Below are 23,756 nucleotides of genomic sequence, written 5' to 3' on the forward strand. Positions count from 1 at the left end.
TATGCCACATTTTCTTAATCCTGTCTGTCACTGATGGACATTTGGGTTGATTCCAAGTCTTTGCTATTGTGAATAGTGCCTCAATAAACATACGTGTGCATGTGTCTTTATAGGAGCATGACTTATAATCCTTTGGGTATATCCCCAGTAATGGGATGGCTGGGTCAAATGGTATTTCTAGTTCTAGACCCTTGAGAAATTGCCACACTGTTTTCCACAATGGTTGTACTAGTTTACAGTCCCACCAACAATGTAAAAGTGTTCCTAGTTCTCCACATCCTCTCCAGCACCTGTTATTTCCTGATTTTTTAATGATCACCATTCTAACTGATGTGAGATGGTATCTCATCATGGTTTTGATTTGCATTTCTCTGAAGGCGAGTGATGATGAGCACTTTTTCATGTGTCTGTTGGCTGTAAGCATGTCTTCTTTTGAGAAGTGTCTATTTATATCCTTTGCCCATTTTTGATGAGGTTTTTTTTTTTTTTCTTGCAAATTTGTGTGAGTTCTTTATAGGTTCTGGATATTAGTCCTTTGTCAGATGAGTAGATTGCAAAAATTTTCTCCCATTCTGTAAGTTGCCTGTTCACTCTGAGGGTAGTTTCTTTTGCTGTGCAGAAGATATTTAGTTTAATTAGATCCCATTTGTCAATTTTGGCTTTTGTTGCCTTTGTTTTTAGTGTTTTAGCCATGAAGTCTTTGCCCATGTGTATGTCCTGAATGGTATTGCCTAGGTTTTCTTCTAGGGTTTTTATGGTTTTAGGTCTAACATTTAAGTTTCTAATCCATCTTGAATTAATTTTCATACAAGGTGTAAGGAAGGTATCCAGTTTCAGCTTTCTGCATATGACTAGCCAGTTTTCCCAGCACCATTTATTAAAAAGGGAATCCTTTCCCCATTTTTTTTTTTTTTGCAAGTTTGTCAAAGATCAGATGGTTGTAGATGTGTGATACTATTTCTAAGGGCTCTGTTCTGTTCCATTGGTCTGTATCTCTGTTTTGGTACCAGTACCATGCTGTTTTGATTACTGTAGTCTTGTAGTATAGTTTGAAGTCAGGTAGCGTGATGCCTCCAGCTTTGTTCTTTTGGCTTAGGATTGTCTTCACAATGCAATTTTGGTCCTGCCTAATAAGTATTAAAATTAAGATTAAAAATAATCAAACTGTTTCTAAGTAACTTAACATAATTCAAGAACAAATCTAAAAACAGATTTAGGAATATAATAATACAATTCCCAGGAACCAACAAGGTAAAATTTTTAAAGTTTGGCATCCAATTAAAGATTGTCAGGCATGCCAAGAAGTAGTAATGAAACCCGTAATGAGGAGAACTGAATATAATCAATTGAAACCATTCAGAACTGATCCACATGTGAGAATTAGCACACAAGGACACTAATGATAACAATTATTACTATAAAAACATGTTTCAACAGTTCAGTGGAGATATAAAATATATAGAAAAGACTCAAATTGTGCTTAAATAGATGAGAATGACAATATCTGAGATGAAAATATAGTGGATGGGATAGTATCAAGATATATTAGACATGGGATAAGAAGGTATTAAGGAACTTGAAGACATAGCAATAGAAACTATACAAAATGAACGATAAAAATAAAGAGCATCAATGGCCTGTGGAAGACAACTTCAAGACTCATAAAATATGTGTAATTGGAGAACCCAAAAAGGGCAAGAATTGAAATAAAGACTGACATTTTTCCAACTTTGACAAAACCTACAAACTCACAGATGCAAGAAGCGCAATGATCCCTTAGCACAAGAAATATGAAGAAAACTGCAAGGCATATCAGACTCAAATTGTTCAAAACCAATGATAAAGAGAATATCTAAAAAGTAGTCATAAAAACAAGACACGTAATTTAGCAATCTTGCTGCCTAATATTTAGCCAAAAGATTTGAAATCAGTAATGTCAAAGAGATGTCAGCACTCCTATGATTATAGTACTGTTCACAATAGCTAAGATGTGGAATCAACCTAAGTATATATCAACAGATGAATGAATAAAGAAAATGTGATATGTATACACAACAGAACACTATTCAGTTTTAAACAAATTTTGTAATTGGCAAAAACATAGATGAAATTGGAGAACATTATGTTAAGTGAATTAAGTCAGGCACAGAAACACAAATACTACATGCGAGAACAGATAAATAGGTAAAATTTAAAATACTTGAACTCAAAGAAGCAGAATAGAATTGTGGTTAACACAGGCTAGGGGTGGGAGGAAATGGAGAGATGACAGTAAAAAGGGATCATTAGACAGGAGGCATAAGGCTTTATTTTTTCTTTGAGGTATATTGCACAACATGGTAAATATAGCACAATACTTTATCACACATTTCATTTCAAAATTGATAACATTTCAAATTTTTCTCACCACAAAAACATAGCAAATATTTGAGTTATGAATTGGTTAATTAGTTTGATTTCACTATTCAACATTGTATTTATAAATCAAAGCATTACTTTGTGTGTGTTTGTGTATATATATATATATGTATATATATATACACACAACTATAATTTATCAATTTACAATTTAAAAAATTATTTTAAAACACATGCATATTCAGCAAAACAAAGATAAGGATGGTAGCGTATTATTTCTTAGAAACAATGTAAGCAAAAAGATACTGGAACAATATCTTTAAAATACCAAAAGAAAAAAATTTCAAGCTAGAGTTATATAAGAGTAAAAATAACTTTCAGAAAAGACGGCAAAATTGACAAAGGAATTTTTTGAGGGAGTGAAGAAAATATTCTGAATAGATAACATTTATGGTTATATCATTTTGTGACTATACTAAAATCTATTGAATTGTACATTTTAAAAGTGCAGCCTTTATGATATACGAATTGTAGTGAGTTGGTAATGACTCCCCAAAAGATATATCCAAGTCCCAACTCTGATATTTGTGAACATGATGTTATTTGGAAATAAGGCCTTTGCAGATGTAACTAAGTTAAGGATCTCATGATGAGAGCATTCTCAATTGAGAGTGTGCCCTGCATCCAAAGACTGGTGTTTTTATATGACAAAGGAAAGAAAGATTTGAGACACTCATCTGCCCAAGGTAGACGGCCATATGAAGATGGAGGCAGAGACTAGAGTTATGGTGCAATAAGCCAACAAATGGCAAGGAATGTTCAGCAGTCAGGAGAAGCTAGGAGGGAGTCAGGAAACAGATTCTCCCTCAGAACCTACAGAGGAATCAAACCTGTTCACAATTCATTATGAACATCTGGCATCCAAAATTGTGACAGCATAAATTCTGTTGTGTTTTTGTTTTTGTTTTTATTCATTTGTTTTTTCAGATGAAGTTTCACTCCTGTTGCCCAGGCTGGAGTACAATGGTGTGATCTCAGCTCAACGCAACCTCCGTCTCCTGGTTTCAAGTGATTCTCTTGCCTCAGCCTCCTGAGTAGCTGGGGTTATGGGAGCCCGCTACCACGCCCTACTAATTTTTTGTGTTTTTAGTAGAGATGGAATTTCACCATATTGGCTAGTCTGGTCTCGTACTCCTCACTTGAGGCCACTCACCTCGGCCTCCCAAAGTGCTAGGATTACAGGCGTGAGCCACCGCACCCGGCCAATTCTGATTGTTTTAAGCAACAGTTTGTGGTAGTTTGTTATGACAGTCCTAGGAAGCTAATATATCACTTAGATATCAATTTAAAATATTATGTTTAATAAAATTGTCCAAGTAAAATAACAGTATAATGGGATTGGACTATAACATTTGAAAGTAAATGTATGAGAAAAATATCACAAGATCTATAGGGGAGAAATGGAAGTATACTATTACAAAGTTCTCGTACTGGATAGAATAGATTCTTTAAAAGTTCCATGTCCTTTCTGGAACCTCAGATTATGACCTTATTTGAAAATTTGATTATTGAAGATTTAATTATTTAAGATAAGATGAGATCATATTAAAATAGAGTATACCTTAATCCTATATGATTGGTATCTTTATAAGCAGAAGAGAAGACATATTGGAGGAATGTCATGTGACAACAGACAACAGCTGCTGTTCATAGCAGCTCTACAAACTGCAAAAAAAAAAAAAAGTCCAAAACAGGTAAAAGGATAAGCAAACTCTAGTACATTCACATCATGGAATATAGCTCAATGATAAAAAGTAACAAAATACTAATTACATACTACAAGATAGAGTTGCTAAGTTGAAAAAAAATGCAAACAAGAAGAATGCATACTCTAGTATGCCATTTATATGATATTCTAGAAGATGCAAACATTTATAATAATAGAAAACAGATATGCAATTGCCTAGTTGGGGAGGGAGGAGAAAGAAGGGATTATAAGGAGCATAATGAAACCTTTAGTGGTGATCAATATGTTTACTCTCTATTGTGGTGATGGTTTCATGGATGTATACATATGTCAAAACATTAAATTGCATAATTTAAACATGAACACTATAATGTATGTCAATTATGCCTCAATTTTAAAAAGACTTTCTTAGTTATATCTATGTAAATCTGCATCTATATTCTCTAGGGTTGATTTGTTTATCTGGGCTATTGCCTGTTTCTTTATATGACCATATGTTCTGAGACTATATATTCAGTTGCCAAAAATAATTTCCTATTTGTAGTTGCACTCTTCTTCAATCATTATGAGTACTTCCTTCCTCAATCAGAGCTACTACTCGATAAAAATATTATGCTCCTATCCAATATATGTACCTTAAATATTTGAATTAAGAATGTTATTGGACCCTTCAGTCTCTATTCTCAACTTTTATACCAACTACTCTTGCCCATCAATGGGAATAAATTATTCATTCTAAGAGACATTCTGAGTAACGGAAAGAATATCACATCAGGCAGCCAAAATTCCACATTTCCTCTAATCAATTTATTAAGTGACCATGGACAGCCCTTTAACTGCTTTGATATTCAGTTGCCTATTGGAAAAATTAGTACATCAATTTCTGTTAGAACTATTGCAGATGCAGATGATTTGTCAGGAACACTTTTAGTTTAAACAGCCACAATGCTGTGTATCACCAAAAATTAAAACTGAACTTTTTAATAAGTCAAAATCATACAAACAATTATTTTAGGAATAACTGAAAATAGACATCATAATTATGTGAAGATCCATGGAAAATACTTTCTATTTAGGAAACCTCTTCCTTTTATTAAAATACTACAATTTCTCTTAATGTTTATTTTTGTGCTTCTTTCAGCGAAATTATATAGGAGAGATATGCATTTTAATTTTTAATTTTTGTGGAATATACATGCATTTTTAAAATATCGACTAAGAATTTTTCCCTGGCAACTTTTCTAAAAATCACTATTCTGCCAAAAAACACACAAACATATTTAGCAAATATTTTCAGTTGCTATATGTAGATTTTATAGCATTTTGGACAGCACAGAACCTTGGAGATCATGCTGTTTTAGCCTTCTCATTTTAATGTAGAGAAAAAGCCTGAATCCCAGAGGGCTTAAATAACAAATCAGAGGCACTCTGCTATATGGCAGAATTTGGTGTGATGTCCTAATCTAGAGATAATTCATAGAGCAATGAAAACCCCTATTTGTCCTGAAAACATGTTCAGACAAAGATATTTAATTCTCCTCACCTCTAAAATAAAAAACTGCCTCACAGAAGTGATCAAATTAAACTCGTTTCCATGGCCATATTTGACCATTCAATAGAGATTCATATTTGAAATATATGACCTATTGTTATATCTGACTAAAAATATCCTAAAGGCATCTTTTCAGTTGTCTTTGTAAACAGTTTAAATCCCATGCATTGGTATCTATGAGAACAGATACATATCACTGACATCTATCCAATACAGGCAGGTAATCTTTCAAACTAATATCATACCATTGTATCCAATACTTTTTCATATATTTCCTGGAAGCTATTAGTAATTACAGTATTTTATTCTGTCATATTGAAAAAAAAGTATTTAATACAAACGCTAAATGTGTTAATGTGCTGTAAAATACTAGGAATGATAGCTCGTTCAATTTTTCCAAGATATACTCATATTTCTGATAAATGACTCTAACCTGGCTAGTATTTAATGCCTTATGAGATGACCAGAGATAAAATAATCATGCATAGCCACTAATTGCTCTGTTGCTTTCAAGAAATAGAAAAAATCAAGTTACTTGGATCACTGTTTCTCATAAATTTTGTTGAGCCAAGATAGTCGTGCACAAATTCAGTACCTAATGTGTGGTCAATTTTTTAAAATACAAATGGCACTTACTTCTTAATCCCCTAGATATACTATTGTCCATCAAATGTTGGGTAATCCAGCAGACATTTTGTCTTTATTTTTCTGTGCAAATGTAAATGCCACAAAGATCTCAATATTTGCCTGAAAAGCAGAGCCTTGTCTGTTTCTGTCAAGTTCAACAACAGAAAATCTTTTGATATAGTGAAAAAGGGGAAATAGCTCCTAAATTGCTTTGAAGATATCTGCTCTATTATGCCTGATGTAATTTGTGATATTCACTGTGAGGTCCACTGCAATGAAACAACAACAACGTAGTTGAATTATTAAGCAAACATGCCTGCCGCATGACAACTGTATTCTGAGCCTACAAAAAGCTTGGATTGCAAAATCATCTCAAACTTAAAAATAATCAACTTAACTATCTTTTCAAATGAGTAAATAGATTTTTTTTACTTTATTTTTTTAAGTCCAGGGGTCCATGTGCAGGTTTGTTACATAGGTAAACTCATATCATGGGGGCTTGTTGTACATGTTTCATCACCCAGATATTAAGCCTAGTATCCATTAATTATTTTTCTTGATCCTCTCCCTCCTCTCACCCTCCAACTTCTGATAGGCCCCAGTGTGTGTTGTTCCCCTCTATGTATCTATGTGTTATTATCATTTAGCTCCCATTTATAAGTGAGAACATGTGGTATTTGGTTTTCTATTTCTGTGTTAGTTTGCTAAGAATAATGGCCTCCAGCTCTACTCAAGTTCCTGCAAAGGACGTGATCTCATTCTTTGCAATGGCTATAGAGTATTCCATGGTATATATGTACCACAATTTCTTTATTCAGTCTATCATTGATAAGCATGTAGGTTGATTTCATGTCTTTGCTATTGTGAATGGTGCTGCAATTTACAATGCATGCATGTATCTTGATAAAAGAATAATTTATGTTCTTTTGGGTATATACCCAGTAATGTGATTGCTGGGTCAAATGATAATTCTGTCTTTGGGACTTTGTGGAATCACCACATTATCTTCCACATTGGTTGAACTAATTTACACTCCTACCAATCGGTTGAAAATGTTCCTCTTTCTCCATAACTTCACCAGCATCTATTATTTTTTGACTTTTTAATATCATCCATTCTAACTATTGTGTGATGGTGTCTCATTTTGATTTTGATTTGCATTTATTGCTCTAATGATCTGTGATGTTGAGCTTTTTCTCATATGATTGTTGGCCGGATGTATATCTTTTTTAGAAAAGTGTCTTTTTCATGCCATTTTCCCACATTTTATTGTTTTTTTTTTTTCCTTTTAAATTTGTTTCAGTTCCTTGTAAATGCTGGATATTACGCCTTTGTCAGATGCATAGTTTGCAAGACTTGTCTTCTCATTCTGTAGGTTATCTTTACAAAAATTAAATATATTTTAGATTCACATAGTTTTACCAGTATACAAAAAAGATTTTCTCTTTTTGAAAAGTAATTATACCACTTTCCCAACTCAATTCCCACCCTCAATTCTGTAACATAGTATTCTATTTTCTTCCACCACAGCAGAAAGACCTTTTCTCCTGTCTTTTCTATTTAAAAGCTAAGATCAGTGAGAGCAGATATGTCTGGCTTAATCACTTATGAATAAACAAGAAGACAAATGCATCCATGGAGTATGGCTAAATTGATGTTTTAGTAATATGCATTCTATTACAAAGCTAAACTAGACATAAATGTGTGTGCGTGTGTGTATCTAATTATAAATCACACCTTCACTTTGTAGATGAGGAAATTAAAATACAAAAGCCTAGTATGGTTCATTGTAGTTCATGCTGGTGAAAATGGTCACCTTCTCAGTACCATTTCCATTAAGGATCTACTATGCAGTCACCTCCCTGATCATCACTAAGAACCTCAAAAAGAGGAAAGAGTTTGGTTTCTTTTTTGCAGATTCAGAAATATAAATTTGAAAGTAGTAATATATGAAGGGAACATAATCAATAAACAATAGAGAAATAAAGAACACATTTTACAGTGATAAAATGCTATTCATTCTCCAAACACTAGCATCATTCCTCCTAATTCATAGAAACTTTAGAGTTCCAACACTGCATGAAATCCCATTATATTTGCTTTCTGTAGAACCAACATGACAATAATACACTTTCTGCCACATATTGTTACTTAACATATTTCTTCAGAAACTGTAAGCTGCTTCAGGTTAGAAGCAATGAATTTTATTTACTGGAATATTGCTCTCTCAAAACACTAGAGTTTAAAACAATGCTAAGTTTGTAGTTGGCATTGAAGAAATTTCATTGAATAAATTAATTAGTAAATGGACTGCACTGGGTTGAGCTAGGCCAAAATTAAATACAAAATACCAGAATAGATTCGGTGGAAGAAGAGCTATTAAAAATGAGAAAAAGCTATACATTTTGTTATTATGACTCAATCAAACTGAGCTAATTAATTTTAATTAGGCGGAAAAGTCTACATCTACTCCAAACTATATTTTCTTTCCTATTTTAATTTTTCTTTATCAGTACTATATAAATAAAAGCTCTGCCTCTTGACTTCAGCAAATTTATGGGTACATTAATCCTCTCCATATTTCTAAAATCACACTTGCACAATTCTCACAGAAAAAAACTTTTATACAAAGTTTCTTAAGAACGTATCTTTTTTATTTTAAGTTAAATATAAAAAAGCCCAAGATATTAGACATAAAGTAAACTCCATCTCTATAAAAGAGCAAGACATGTTGATTTCTGCATTTCTTTGCACAGAAGAGTAATCTTGACTCAAAATACATGCGGGACCAGGGAGAATTTTTTCATCAACTCCCTGTAAGTTACTGAATCTTATCATAAGTCTTTGGGCCTTATTTTGTTGTAGTCATAAGTCCATTTAAGAATCTATTGAAAATTTTAGATTTTCTTCATAGCAAAATGCACTTACATACCCAAGTTTTGCTACAATTTGGAAGTATATTCTAATATCTCTGAAGCTCAGGTTAAGCTTCTTCCTTACTCCTTTGGAAAGCCATTCATTTGTAATTGCCAAATATATGTGGCTCAATGTGTTTCTGTCTGAGGCTGACTTGGTCTTATTTTGAAAATGTTCTGTTTTCCTTCCCTGTTCCTCCCTGGAAAGCCCTTCTTTAGCATTACTTTAAGGCTGTATGTCTCTGTTCTCACTCGCCAAAATCCTTTCTTCCTTCCATCTTTATTTATGATACCACACGACCCAGGTGCATAACTTCTTATTAACTATAACAAATAAATCATTTACCTTTGAAATATCAATGACCACCCTTAATGTTCTGAAAGGAATATATATTGAATAACAAGGGTCCCAACTATAGTAGAAAACATTAGAAACGGGAGAAACAATCAGCCATAGATTCTTCTCATTTCAGAATTTTTTTTCTCAAAATGGCAGGGTTTTCTTGAAGTCACTGAGAAAAACATTCATGTCCTTATATTACTGCTTTTTCCCTGTCAGAAAAATGAATCACGAAAGAAAATTAATTGCTGCACCATCAATGTCTAAACCCATCTATTTTACTGCACTTATTTTATTATTGGAAAGTTCACATTTAAAAAAAAAAAAAAGCTTGTATTAAGACATAATGAAGATCTCCTGGTGTTAAAATATTCTTGTGTTTGCTATGAAATAGTTTGTCATTACTCTAAGATTAATTTGCTTAATTTCTCCAAATCTCTGCCTCTCAGATTAAAGGAAGATGATAGGTTTGAGTTTTTAAAATATTATGCTTCAATTGTCTTCTATGTTAATTTTATTGATAAATAAACATGGGAATTTTAATGAGGAGAAAAGAATCTTAATTCACTTATACAGAGAAGTGAAACTGGAACTGGTTTCAAGAAGAGGAAAATTGGCATCAACCATCTCTTTATGTAAACTGCACAGAAAAAATATATGTCCACTTTTGTTTTGGTACACTTAAGTTCTAGATAGATTGAGTAATAATCAGAAAAAGACATTTGATATGTCCATTCAGCACTCTATGTTTCAGCTTCTCCATCTGCAAGATGGAAATATTCTAGGATCCTCCCACTCAATGAGTAGTGTGCAGATTCATACCATAGGCATAACCTGAGTGCTGAGATTTCAGGCCCAGACCCTTCCAAGACTTGCAGATTCAGAATAGACCTTAATACTGGATCCACAGGTGATTTTAATGTACATTCAAGTTTGACAAGCACTAGTCAAGATAGTTTCACCAAGACTTAAGGGAATTCATACTGGAAAAAAAAAAAAAAGGAAACCCTTCCTCTTCATTTTTAAATCTCCCACCTAATTTTCTGAAGTAATTACAAACTTCATTGTCTACTTACAGGAAGGCACATGTGATAGCTTATGAGTTCCATTAAGAAATCAAAGAAACAGTTTTACAAAAAAAATTTGATGTAAAAAAGTACAGAGGACAAAATTTGTGCACTTGCTTTTTTGAGACAGGAGAAGATACAAATAGATTGACTTCCCCAGAAAGATAATAAGAAAAATGTGCCTAAGAGCACAATATTGAGAAGAAGATACAGAAGTAATGAAGCAGAGCATTGACAAGTAACAAGAAAACAAGCATAGTATAGCAAGAATGTTTATTGTAAAGCCTGGGAATATGCAGCACTGGCAAGAATCTCAAAATTGATTGTCCTTTCTTCTGAGGCAGTAGTGACTTGAGAAGATAAACAAACAAAAAGGAAGAAAATATCCACAGTCTAAGTTGGACTAAGTACCAGAAACAGCACTACTTGGCAATTGTGTTGCAAGCATAATAATATAAGGACAATGTCCTTTGAAGGAAGAAATATTTTTCTTCCACTTGCTGACTCTCTGAAGTGTCTATAGGGTTACAAAAGATGTTGTTAACAATGGAGAGATGCATCTGAATTGGTCAGAGAAAATGTCCCACTACATGTAGCTTGGAAAATTATAGCTATCTTTTTGTCAATATTTTGAATAGAAAAATTTAGTAGAATGCTGTGGTTTGGTTAGTAATTCTTTAATATAAGTGTTTTTTTCTTAATTCTTTAGGTATGTACAGCCTATGGGCCTCTGAAAAAAAAAAATTTCCAAAAGCAACCAAAATGAAAGAAAAAAGCATCCTTGCCAAAGCAAAGGAAAGGGATGCTTTCTATAGGCAGTATTAATTTTCTCTGTCAACAAATATGCTTGTGATAGATGGATACAAAATATCTTGTCCCAGGATTGCATGCAGATTTTTGCTTCCTTTGTCTAAGAAGTTCGTTATGCGTGAGATATATATATCTCAGCAATCTGAGCAAATAAAAAACCTTGGAGAAAGTTCTAATAAAAGGAAAGTACAAAAGACTAGCTCTGCTACATGTAGGTCAGGCTTTTCCCAAGTAGAGACATAAGCAGCACCTCAAAAATAGCAATGAAAATGTTTAAACTACATAAGAGATGTTTTGGGAATATGGACTGTGAATGTCTAACAAGCCTCTAACATCCCCAGGGCAATTGCTTAAAAAATCAATGCTTCATTTTCTAATAAGTTTAGTAACTTTTTGGAAGTCTTTTTAAGAACTGGTACAGGTCATTTGCATAAGTAGAGGATTCTAAGCAGTACGTCTAACAGAATGAGCACCAGGGTTCTATAAGGAGTTTATTCTGAAGAGTGTTTAAAGGGCATAATAGTGAAAATTGCATATGTTAGCTTCTTGGAAGAAGGAAATTGGAACCATTTTACTCAAATCATTGGTATAGACCCTGGAAAGCAATTATCGAAAATATATAAACATGAAACAACAATGCTTTCTTGGAAGCAGGAAATCTTCATTAAGTCTTTTGGCATTGATTACATTCACATGATTCATTTTGAACTCTTCTTAGTAATGCGAATTTAATGCATAATTTCTGTGTAATGACTTTTTTTAATTACCACATAATCACGGGTGAAAAAAGTGTCTTCCATTTGGTCCATTTTATGAGTCTAAGCAAATAAATTTATAAAATAATTTCTTCTTCTAGTTGCTTGGAAACTGTATTGTTGATATGACAACCCTGGCATAATAAATCAAATCACCTCTTTCTTTCATTTGCATGTAGAAGTCATATATTTTCAAAAGAAAAGAAGTCCTCTTCCTTTTCCCTATGCTACAGTGACATCTACAGAACGAAATGAAGAAAAAGTGAGAGGAGAAATCTTTCTTGCTTTTTTTTTAAAGAATACTCTAACATAAAGTGCACTAAAACTCCCGGCTTTCAGAAAAAGGTTCAATGTTTCTTATACAGAATCTTTTATAAATATCTTTAAAATCTCAGAAGGCCTAATTTATAGAAGTTTATAACTTGTACTTCCTGGAGATCTAGGTAATAACAACTTTACAAATACATTTTGTAATTATAATTCCAAAAAGAAGTAATTATTGCCTTCATGAAGTTCAGTGAATACTTGTAGTTAGAGAATCAGCACTTGTAGTTACCTATAAATACTCATTTATCTTTCTAGCATCTTTTAAAATGCTCCATCATACATTTTGCCACCCATTGCTGTACATTACTATAGGTGTTTTAAAATTTTTCTACCAATAATATAATTTTAACAAGTGAGTCTTTGTCCTTGGAAGTGGAAGATAATATGAGTTTCACACTAAGCATGCTGAGAGTTGTATCAGATCAATTATAAATGAGACGTTTTATTTCAAATTCACCAAATATCCATCTCTTCTCTGACAACAGATTGATTTGAAAGAAAAAAGAACTTAATTCCCATGTTCCAGTGTCCATAAGTTATTCTACCTGCAACTCATTAAAGAGAACAAGAATAGAAATAATCCTCCTTTTTTGTCAGAGTCATAATCACAATGGAGACTTTTAAGAGAAAAATGTCATTTTTAGTAGAAACTATTAAAACATCTCCCTTTCCCACAGGGCTTCAACGTGTTCCACAATGACAGATCTCAACATGACTTCTAAAAGGTAGTAAAGTTATACAAAGCAGCATGACAGAGTTTTTATATGCATGGAAAGGAATTATTCAAAGACAATGCCAGGGATACTTTCTCATTGACTGTATTTCATTTAAAAACCAAATCAAGGGGCAAAGAATGATGCCATTATCATCATCAGCATCACCAGCAGCATCATCATGTTATATATGGCAGGGAATGTAACTGCACGTTATGGCAGTGGCTATTATTCTAAAACAGAATAGGGTAGTGAGGAGGCTGGTAACTTTGGGATAATCAATTGAGAAAGAAAAAAATTAGTTCAAGGAAACAAATTAAATTAATTCAACTGACACTTACAAAACACCTGCTATGTACCTGGGTTTACTGGCAGAGGTACAAAGGAAAAAGAAAGAAAAAGGTGACATTAAACATTAAAAGACATAAAAATTATTCTAACACATTGTGATGTCCTAGAGGACTCAGTGCAGATTCGTCCTAAAGAGAGAGAGAAAGAGAGAACATTTATCCTCCATACACACAAAAAAGCATTTTTGTTTGTGCTTTGTATTTTGTATTTAGCTTTCCTAATTCTTAGGAACAGGTATGCTTCATATTGTTTTATTATTTTAAATGTATAGACGTGGGCCGGGTGCGCTGGCTCACGCCTGTAATCCCAGCACTTTGGGAGGCCGAGGAAGGCGGATCACGAGGTCAGGAGATCGAGACCATCCTGGCTAACACGGTGAATCCCTGTCTCTACTAAAAATACAAAAAAAAATTAGCCGGGCTTGGTGGCACATGCCTGTAGTCCCAGCTACTTGGGAGGCTGAGGCAGGAGAATGGCATGAACCTGGGAGGCAGAGCTTGCAGTGACTCAAGATGGCGCCACTGCGCTCCACACTCCAGCCTGGGTGACAGAGCGAGACTCAGTCTCAATAAATAAATAAATAAATAAATAAATAAATAAATAAATGTATAGAAGTGGTATTTCTTAGAAAGATATTGCTTCACCAAAGTAACGTCCTTGGTTTTCTGTCCCTGGCATCGCACATTTTAAAAGGGCAAGATTCAATATGTCAGAGGCTCTTTCTTTTGAAGAAAATCCTTTAATTCTGCTTTCATCTAAGAGGTAATCTGCTCATTTCAGTAAACCCTTCTGGAGTATTCTGAACAATATACTAAGAAGTCCCACTTCGACATGGCCTCACCACTGCACATTTAGCATTGGCACAGCAAACATCCCAATGTTTGAAAGACAGTACTAATGAAACTATTAAACAAAGCAAGAATGACAGAATGTGGATAAGTGTTGAAGCTGAGGATGAATACATGAGGGATCCATTAAACGATAGCATACATTAGACACTTAAAATGTCTAGAGGAATGTTAACTTCACAAAGATGACTAAGATTCTGATTCTATGATAATTGATCTACTTCAATATTCACTACAAAATTTAAAACATGTTTATAATTAACTTGTACCATTTCTTTTTCTAAGATCACTAGGTAATAAATCCAAACTGTAATTCTATATCCAGTTCACGCCTGAAAAAAGGAACTGGTAAATCCTGTAGAAATTAGGAATTATCTGTGTGATTGAACTTCTTTTCCAATGACTATCCAACATAACATAGAAAATGGGCTCTAGCACATAGCTGGGAGCATAGGCATGAGGAAGGTCTAGAACTAGGATAATTCAATAGCTATGACCCCACAGGAAATAAACAAAATCAAAATTTAAACTTAAAAACTTTCCAAAACCTACCCATGCCTGCCTTTTCCCTATTGGCTGTACGTAGAGCCCTTATTTCCTCACTTCTGTCTCTTCTTGCCTGACCTGCCAAGTTGGCACCCCGGTTAATCAAGCCTTCTGGCCCTTGAACTTGCTATTTCATTTCTAGTTTATGATCTTAACCTGGATCTTTGCTTCATATTTAGATTGGCACTTCCATATGGGGAGCCCCTGGGACCTCCTTCTCTGAATTGCGTCCTCTTTCATTTCTCTGATATAAGACGTTGCATTTTGGACTTGCTCCAGTCCTGACCAAGAACACACTGGTAGGGCTCTGACAAGTGGTTTTCTCTTTCCTGAGCACTGCATAAATCAGAAATGTGAACTAATACTGGAGATCTGAATCGTCTTCCTACATCTGTTCCTGCACCTTGTTAATTTATCTGGCAAGGTCAGCAAACCTCTGTGAATAACAGAGCCTCACTTGTAACCCCCAAAAATCAATTTTACTATATTTCATACATATTCTAAGCATAAGAGAAGGCTTTGAAAAAACACAAAAGTAAACATGAGTTGGCAACAATAGACATCACATAGAAAGCCACTGTTGAAGTCCTACAGAGTTTCCACTAGGTTTGTGGAATAGTCATGGCCTTTGACTTCACTTAGTTATTCTTCAGTTAGTCAATTAAAATACATAAGTACAATGTGACGGAGTACAGTTATAACAAAACAATAGCATATTAAGGCATTCAGATACCATAGCTTGGATTCTGAAATTCATTTATACAGTTATCCAACAAACAGTATTCAACGCTGATGATCTGCCAGGAACTGTATGCTAGGCATCTGGGATAAGCAGGTGAGCCCAACAGTCAGGGACACTGCCTTCCTGGAGCTTGCTTTCTCTCACTGAAGAGTGGAAAACTGGCTGTGATAAAATGAACATCAGATGAATAACTTAAAGATAATCATCATGAAGGAAAATTAAAAGAAGCTATAAGCCTAGAATAAGTGGACCTGATCTTGTCTGAGATAACCTACAAAGGCTTTCTAAGGGAAGTGACACTTTTGCTAAGATTTGAAAGGTGAGCAAGATTTAATTAGGTAGGGAGAATGATTGTAGACAAGTGATTTTCCTGGCAGGGGACATTAGCCTGTACGAAGGCATTGAAGGAACAATAGGCCTTTGAGGAACTTAAAGAAGACCACTGTGACTCGAACACCAAAGGCAAAGAGAGTGTCTCATGGTAACTACATATTCCCAGTTGAGATGGCTTCAAAAATGATTGTGTGATCAAAGAATCACTGTGTATAACTTGTGATTGTCTGTATAGAGTTACTAAATGTTTTTCATATCACTCCTATTCTAAAATTTAGTTATATATAGGTCAACTCATATCACCTAAAAACTTGTCTATGAGCAAAATAATTTATTTTCTCATTATGGTATTGATTTTCAAAATCACCTTGAAGTGACTGAAGAATGTTTCACCTTGTTTATCATGTTATAATAAGTTATGTGTTCTCTAGTTATCAGTACTTAACCCTGTCCACTTATTTCCCACAGGCTTCTAGATTTACTGAAAATACTTACAGCATTTTAGTTAGTGAGATAAAATACATCATTTTGCAGACAAGTGACCCAATTATAACAGTAATGATATTTTATTGCTTACTTTGCATTTAGAACAGTGATAAGTATGTTATCTGAGTATCTTTCTCAACCCAAAACTATAATCCATGTTTTCCAAGAGCCCATTTGGCGTTCTTACCAGCACACCATGTTTCTCTCTCCATCATTAACCATCATGAAATGTTCACTGAGTATTAGTAGAGTTGGACTACCTACAAGACCTAGATGTCGGAGATGGATCAGAGTGGAGGGAAAAGTTATAAAAATTATAGGGAAAGATGCAAACCTTCTTAGAAGGCCAAAAGGTTTTGCAAACGCTTCAAAAGAGGATTTAGCTGAAGGCAGTTAAATTATCTTAAGAGCAAGGGTTAGCTGACAAGGGAATGTAAAGGAACTCATCTAGATTAATTTGTTTACTCCTATCTCCAGAAACCAACCTATGATCATTCACGCAGAGTACTGCTCTCTACTCAGGGGATCAACAATGTTTATTACCCACAAATTGTGTTCGCTCTAAGCCTTTGTCACTAAATCTGTACTAAATAAATGCTAGCATTGCCAGCTTATGAGGGCTGCACTCTCTCAGTGGTTGCCAGACTCTCAATGGTAGTGCAGAGCCGTGTGGTCCCATAGCTGCACTGTCAGGCAAAATACCTGTGTCAGCATGCTTATTTCATCTGTCACTCAGCCAGAGTCTGCAGAACAGACTCAGCACCTAGGAATTTATTTAATGGCTACTTGTGTGAATTTCAAGTACAAAGTAGAAGTCCATAAGTATGGGGCTTATTCATGAGGGAGACTTCTTGGGGCAGGAGAGCTGGCTATTTTGTTCTGCAGTTAGCAATACCAAACAGAAATGTTCTGAGACAAATAAAATGCATCCTCTGAAACATAAAACTGAGCTGCACTATGGCTATGAGAATCCCAGGAGACTTTCCAAGAAATATATTCTTATTGAAAAGACAAGAAAAAAAATCATTATTCAGGACTGAATATTTATTCAGTAAATCTAATATTCATGCATATTTCAGACTAGGTTTGCCACAGGAATTCAGGAGAACATAAGTCAAGGTAAATGATTCCTCCAAACAACTCCCCTCTCTCTATGGGAAACAGAACTCTGGTTAAAACTGACAACATTATTTTTAATTTTAGTTTTAGTTTTAGTTGACAAGTAATAATTGTATATATATGCTATGGTTTGAATGTCCCCTCCAAAACTCATTTTGAAATTTAACTGCCATTGTATAGAAAGGTGGGAACTTTAAGAAGGGATTAAGTCATGGGGACATTGCCCTCATAAATGGATTAAGGCCATTATTGTGGGAGTAAGTTAGGTATTGCAATTGATTTAGCTATGAACAGAATAAGTTTAGCACAAATTTTGTGTGTGTTTCACACACTCTCACCCTCTGTCGCCCTTCCTCATCCTGTGATGTTTTCCACCATGTTATGATACGGGAAATAAAGTCCCTCACCAGATGTAGCCCCGAGATCTTGAACTTCCCATCTCCAGAATCATGTGCCAAATAAAACTCTTTGCTTTATAATTTATTCAGGCTGTTGCATTTGCTTATGACAAAAAAATAAGACAATATTTTGGGGGTATAATGTTTTGAAGTGTGTATACATTGTTGAAAGACTACATCAAGCTAAATATATCTATCACCTACAAAATTATTATTTTTTGTAGTGAGATTATTTTTGCTTCATGATATAAGGCAAAGATAGGAAGAAAATCAGTGCCTCTGATCTCTGTAACAAAAGAAAACAATATCTCACTTGACCTAGAAAGGGAGGGGTGTATTTATTCAAGCAACAAAATATGCTTTTCATTGAGAAAAATGTATCTTATATGTATTGCACAATGACATGTCTGAATCATCATTTGTGCTTTAGATGTAATCATAAAATAGGAAATACAATTTCCACAAGACAGAACACCAAACATGAAGCATTTTCTGTTTCAACTATATGGCACATTCTGTAAAGATGAAAATGGACTGTAAAATTGTCATTACACCTACATGAAGCACTTGAAGGGAGAGAAAGTGTTTTTTATCTTTCTTAAAGCAGGTGATGCGCCCTAACACTGTAGATTTAACTGATAAGTAAACAATTTACTTTCCTCTCTTCTGTGCTACCTAATTAACTACATATCAACTGAAAACTAGCTATTTATTTATTTATTTATTTTGGAGATGGAGTCTTGCTCTGTAGCTCAGTCTGAAGTGCAGTGGCATGATCTCGGCTCACTGCAACCTCTGCCTCCTGACTCCCAGTTCAAGCAATTATCCTGCCTCAGCCTCCCAAGTAGCTGTGATTACAGGCATGCACCACCATGCCCAGCTAATTTTTGTACTTTTAGTAGAGACAGGATTTCACCATGTTGGCCAGGCTGGTCTTTAACTGCTGACCTCATGATCTGCCAGCCTCAGCCTCCCAAAGTGCTGGGATTACAAGTGTGAACCACCTTACTCAGCCAAAAGTTAGTTATTTTAATGAGGTTCTTCCTAAATCTCATGCTTACTGACTCACCTATATAATGACTATTCTATGATCTCATTTCCATTTTTTCAAAGATACTTCTATTCATTCATTCATTTTTCAACCAATATAGTAGAAGGGCATTCAATAGGCAGTAGAGACACAGTTCTCACAGAGTTTAGAATCTAGAGTAGGATTTCAAAGAGAATTCTGTCTAGAGATATCAAATGAATTAAGTAATCATGCAAATACATGTCAAATTACATCTATGGCAAGCATTTCGAAGCATTAAAATGAAAGATTTTGAGAAAAGAGATTGACTTTCTCAATGAGGCAAGGAGAAATCTTCAGCTTGTACAAGAAGAGGATGAAATATTTCTGGTAGAAGAAAACATCCAGTACAGACACCCTAAGAAGGGAAAGCTAAGGGAAATTATGAAAGATGGAGAAGTCAGAAAGGTTGAAAAGAAAAGAGGCAAGGTGAATTTACTCACAGATGAGAATGGAGAAGATAGTAGGAGACCAAATTGTTTTGTAAGCCATGTTAACAGAATGAATTTACCCTACGAGAAGCAAGTAAATGATCAGATTTTCACTTTCAAAGCTTATCTCCATGTAGACTACAAATTACATGTAGAACAGAATAGATGCAAAATGAACAACTGTGGCTTGGAGTAGTATGGTTCTTCCCATGATGGAAGAATGGAAACTTTAATGAAATTGTATTCTGGTGACTTAAAAATTTCTGTATCATATTACTCTCAACTAGTAAACTGTGAACTTTTAGGAATTCTTGAAATTTTTCTGAGCCACCACCAGATTCCCATCTGTATCTGCATACATTGGAACTCTCAGCCCAAATAGCTGGCTGCTTAGAGCAGAAATTTTTCTCCTGCTGTTCCCCTTAAACAATCTCAGCTGAAATCATGTAATTCAAGCTGGGGATTCTGTAACTGTTTTTGTCCACTTCGTAATTTTACTGTCAGACCTTTTCTACTAAGTGTCCTTAATTCTTCAAATGAACTGAAATTAAATCATTCTTATATTAAAAGGTATGGAAATGTGCTGTAAACAATCACCAAATCTGTTTATTACTAATTTCCAAATACCTACTGCTATACATACTAATATACATTCATTTAAAAGTTCTAACCAGTCAAAAGAAAAATGAGAAAAATAAGCATAACAGATAAGGTGATAGAAGTGAAGTGATAGGCTAGGCATGGTGGCTCAAGCCTATAATCCCAGCACTTTGGGAGGCCGAGGTGGGTGGATCATGAGGTGAGGAGTTTGAGACCTTCCCGGACAACATGGTGAAACCCCGTCTCTAATAAAAATACAAAAATTAGCTGGGCGTGGTGGTGTGTGTCTGCAATTACAACTACTTGGGAGTCTGAGGCAGGAGAATCACTTGAACCTGGGAGGCAGATGTTGCAGTGAGCTGAGATAGCGTCACTTCACTCCAGCCTGGCGACAGAGCTAGATTCTGTCTCAAAAAAAAAAAAAAAAAAAAAAAAATTAATTTAAAAAAATAAGTAAAGTGGGCCGGGCGCGGTGGCTCAAGCCTGTAATCCCAGCACTTTGGGAGGCCGAGACGGGCGGATCACGAGGTCAGGAGATCGAGACCATCCTGGCTAACACAGTGAAACCCCGTCTCTACTAAAAAATACAAAAAACTAGCCGGGCGAGGTGGCGGGCGCCTGTAGTCCCAGCTACTCGGGAGGCTGAGGCAGGAGAATGGCGTAGACCCGGGAGGCGGAGCTTGCAGTGAGCTGAGATCCGGCCACTGCACTCCAGCCTGGGCAACAGAGCGAGACTCCGTCTCCAAAAAAAAAATAAAATAAAATAAGTAAAGTGATAAAAGTAGCAGTTGCTTTGCTGTGGGAAGCTTTAAAATATTTTTTTATAGCAAAATAAAACATAGTCAACACTTCATCAGTCCCCTATTACAGCATTTTAATGTTTTTCTCTAAATTTTAAATGTCTAAAAGTCACTGTTTAGCCCAACCAGTTGTCTTACAAGGTTAATCCGTAACTTAGGAATACACAACCTTAAAAATGTTGCTCAACCCAAATGTTCTTCTTAAGCTGTTACTGGAAAATATAAAAAAGAAGGAGATAGTTGAGTTGCATTATTTGTTAAAACTAGCAGAACTTTATTTGTAGAGCTTCTTAGCCCTGAAATAACTGCAAGTTTCCAACTTTAATCCTCACTCTGTATCCCTATCTGGTTCTGTCACCTTAGACAGACAGAGATCCATGGTGTCCCCATGGGAATGCTGACCCTTATATATAAAAGAATAATCATATCGAATAAAAGGTCCCTCAATGTGCCACTCGGAAAGTCTGCATGTTGGTTGACTCTTAGGCAAAAACCATCTTGTAATGCCTGTGATTTGGATTTCCAGTGTCATCAATTATTTTTCTCTACTTCCATTTACTTGGCATTCCAATGTTTCCAGTGTAGGTATGAAAAAAAAAAAGAACAATTAATTTTTACTGTCCCACACTGATCGTAGACTTTTCTTCCTGGGAACTGTGTTTGTTTTTGTCATCTGTGTGATATGTAAGTGCAAAATTTTCTTAAAGTGGTACCACGGAAAATAATAGGTTACCCTTTTCTATGAGCTTTATTTGCTTATTTTCCTTGTTCAAAAATATATGTTTTAATAATTTATAGCACACAATGTATTAGTTAAGTATCATTATGTATTTATGTATATATTTATATCTATATTAACACATGCCAAATATACCCACAAAGCAGATTCTAGCAGTACAAAATTACCCCCATCTTCTCCCCCCAAAAAGTGAATGTTAAACAATGTTCGTGTCACTAGAGAGTCCAACAAAAAAATTTATTATATTTCTATGAGTTACAATTGTCCTTAAGAACAAAACATGAGCATGTATAATTTACAAGTTGTATATGTTTTTATGTGAGAAAAAATTATCTTACCAGAATATTTCAAATGCATACACTCTTGAACAATGTTTTGTAATTCATTTACTTAGGAAGCCACAGCTCAGATGCAGCATCTGGTTTTCAGTGAGTTCTGGCTTTTTCCCCATTTTTCCATCTGGATTGACTGAGGTACAAGTCAATCAAGTGTGGAGCCAAAGGTCTCACAGCAAGGTAGATTCTGGTCTAGGAACAAAGTCCAAGAGTTCTCCTTACAAGCACTGTAGACATAAGTCTTCTTTATATAGAAATATTATTTTATTAATTCTGATTTTAAGGCATAGATGACTGCAATCCTGCTACTGTTAAAGCTGTACATTTGACTAAAGATTGCAGTCATAATAGCCGTCATTTTAGAGCATCTGTTACACCACACATCCAAGTTAGCAGTTTTAATATTCAGCAGCATGGTTTTCTTTGGTTAGCGTACATACTGTTTGGAAGAACTTGCTATGTAATCTAACACTAAAAAAGAGTGACCAGCAAAATGTATTCTTCACAAATAAAAAAACACAGGATTTTGAGAAAGATGGCTTAAACTTAAGACCTAATGTTGCCACTATCTTGCTCTGTGATCTGAGCAGACGCTTGAACCCCTCCAGGCTTGTTCGACATTTATAAAATCGGTAAAAATAATACTACATAAATACTGCATAAATAAAGTAGTTATGGGAGAATAAAATTTAGATTGTAGTGTGTTAATATGAAAATATTTTAAATATCATGTGCAGATAACGACATTCATTAGACTGGATTAACTTTATGATGTTGCTGAAAATAGATTAGATAAAAAATCTTTGGCCAGTGATTGCAACAAGTTGTTACCTGGATGGTTACATGTGGAGTTAGTATTAGGCCAAGAATACATGCATTAAAAATTCAATGTATATGGTGCTTTCTTTATGCATCTGTGTCAGAGGAAACATTGAACACCAGACAGTATACAGGTTTTCCTGCATGTCCTAGTCTTCTTGCATTTAGATGGGCCTTTGAGATCAGTTCTGAAAAAAGGGCTTTCAGCCGACATAGCCTTTGACATTTCCAGATGGAAGCATTTAAGATCTGGAACTTAATGTTTCAGGAATGTTTTCCCTTTCTATACTGGTTACCTATTTTTACATTAAAAATTATCCCAAAATTTAGCAACTTAAAATAACACGCATTATCACCCAGGTTCTGTAGGGGATTAATCCCCCTGAAACTGGGTCCTCTACTTCAGAGCCTTTCAAAAGGCTGCAATAAAGGTGTCCCATGGGGCTGGCATCTCATCTAAAAGTTTAACTGGTGATGGATTTACTTCTTATAAACTTACATTGTTGTTGGCTAGGTTCAGCTTCTTCAGGGTTGTTGCACAGAGAGTTTCAGATCTTTGTCCGCCATTAGCTAGAGGCCACCGTCAGTTTCTTGTCACATCAATCAACATAACGGCTTCCTTCACCAAAGCCAATAAGGGAGAAAGTCGGTCAATAAGACTGAAGTCACAGCATTTTGTAACCCAAGAACAAACATGGCCTTCAATGTTGTAGTCTATAGGTTAAAGGCAAGTTAATTGCGGGAAGGGAATTGCTAAGGCCATGAGTACCAGGCAATGAATTCCTTTTTTTTTTTTTTTTTTTGAGACGGAGTCTCGCACTTTGGCCCAGGCTGGAGTGCAGTGGCGAGATCTCGGCTCACTACAAGCTTCGCCTCCCGGGTTCACACCATTCTCCTGCCTCAGCTTCCCGAGTAGCTGGGACTACGGG

At 35.0% G+C, this 23,756-nt stretch overlaps 1 long non-coding RNA gene across 1 annotated transcript; it reads right to left on the reverse strand.

Annotated features, from left to right (window-relative positions):
• Window positions 1–12,326: 12,326 nt before the first annotated feature.
• LOC105466250 (uncharacterized) lies at window positions 12,327–23,435 on the reverse strand. Its single transcript, XR_011619365.1, has 4 exons — window positions 23,327–23,435; window positions 22,012–22,200; window positions 21,104–21,146; window positions 12,327–12,410 (listed from the first exon to the last, which is right to left on the reverse strand). It is a non-coding gene; the product is annotated as an uncharacterized lncRNA (long non-coding RNA).
• Between the last annotated feature and the right edge of the window lie 321 nt (window positions 23,436–23,756).

This window comes from Macaca nemestrina, chromosome 2 (genome assembly GCF_043159975.1).
Source record: "Macaca nemestrina isolate mMacNem1 chromosome 2, mMacNem.hap1, whole genome shotgun sequence".
Lineage (NCBI taxonomy): Eukaryota > Metazoa > Chordata > Mammalia > Primates > Cercopithecidae > Macaca > Macaca nemestrina.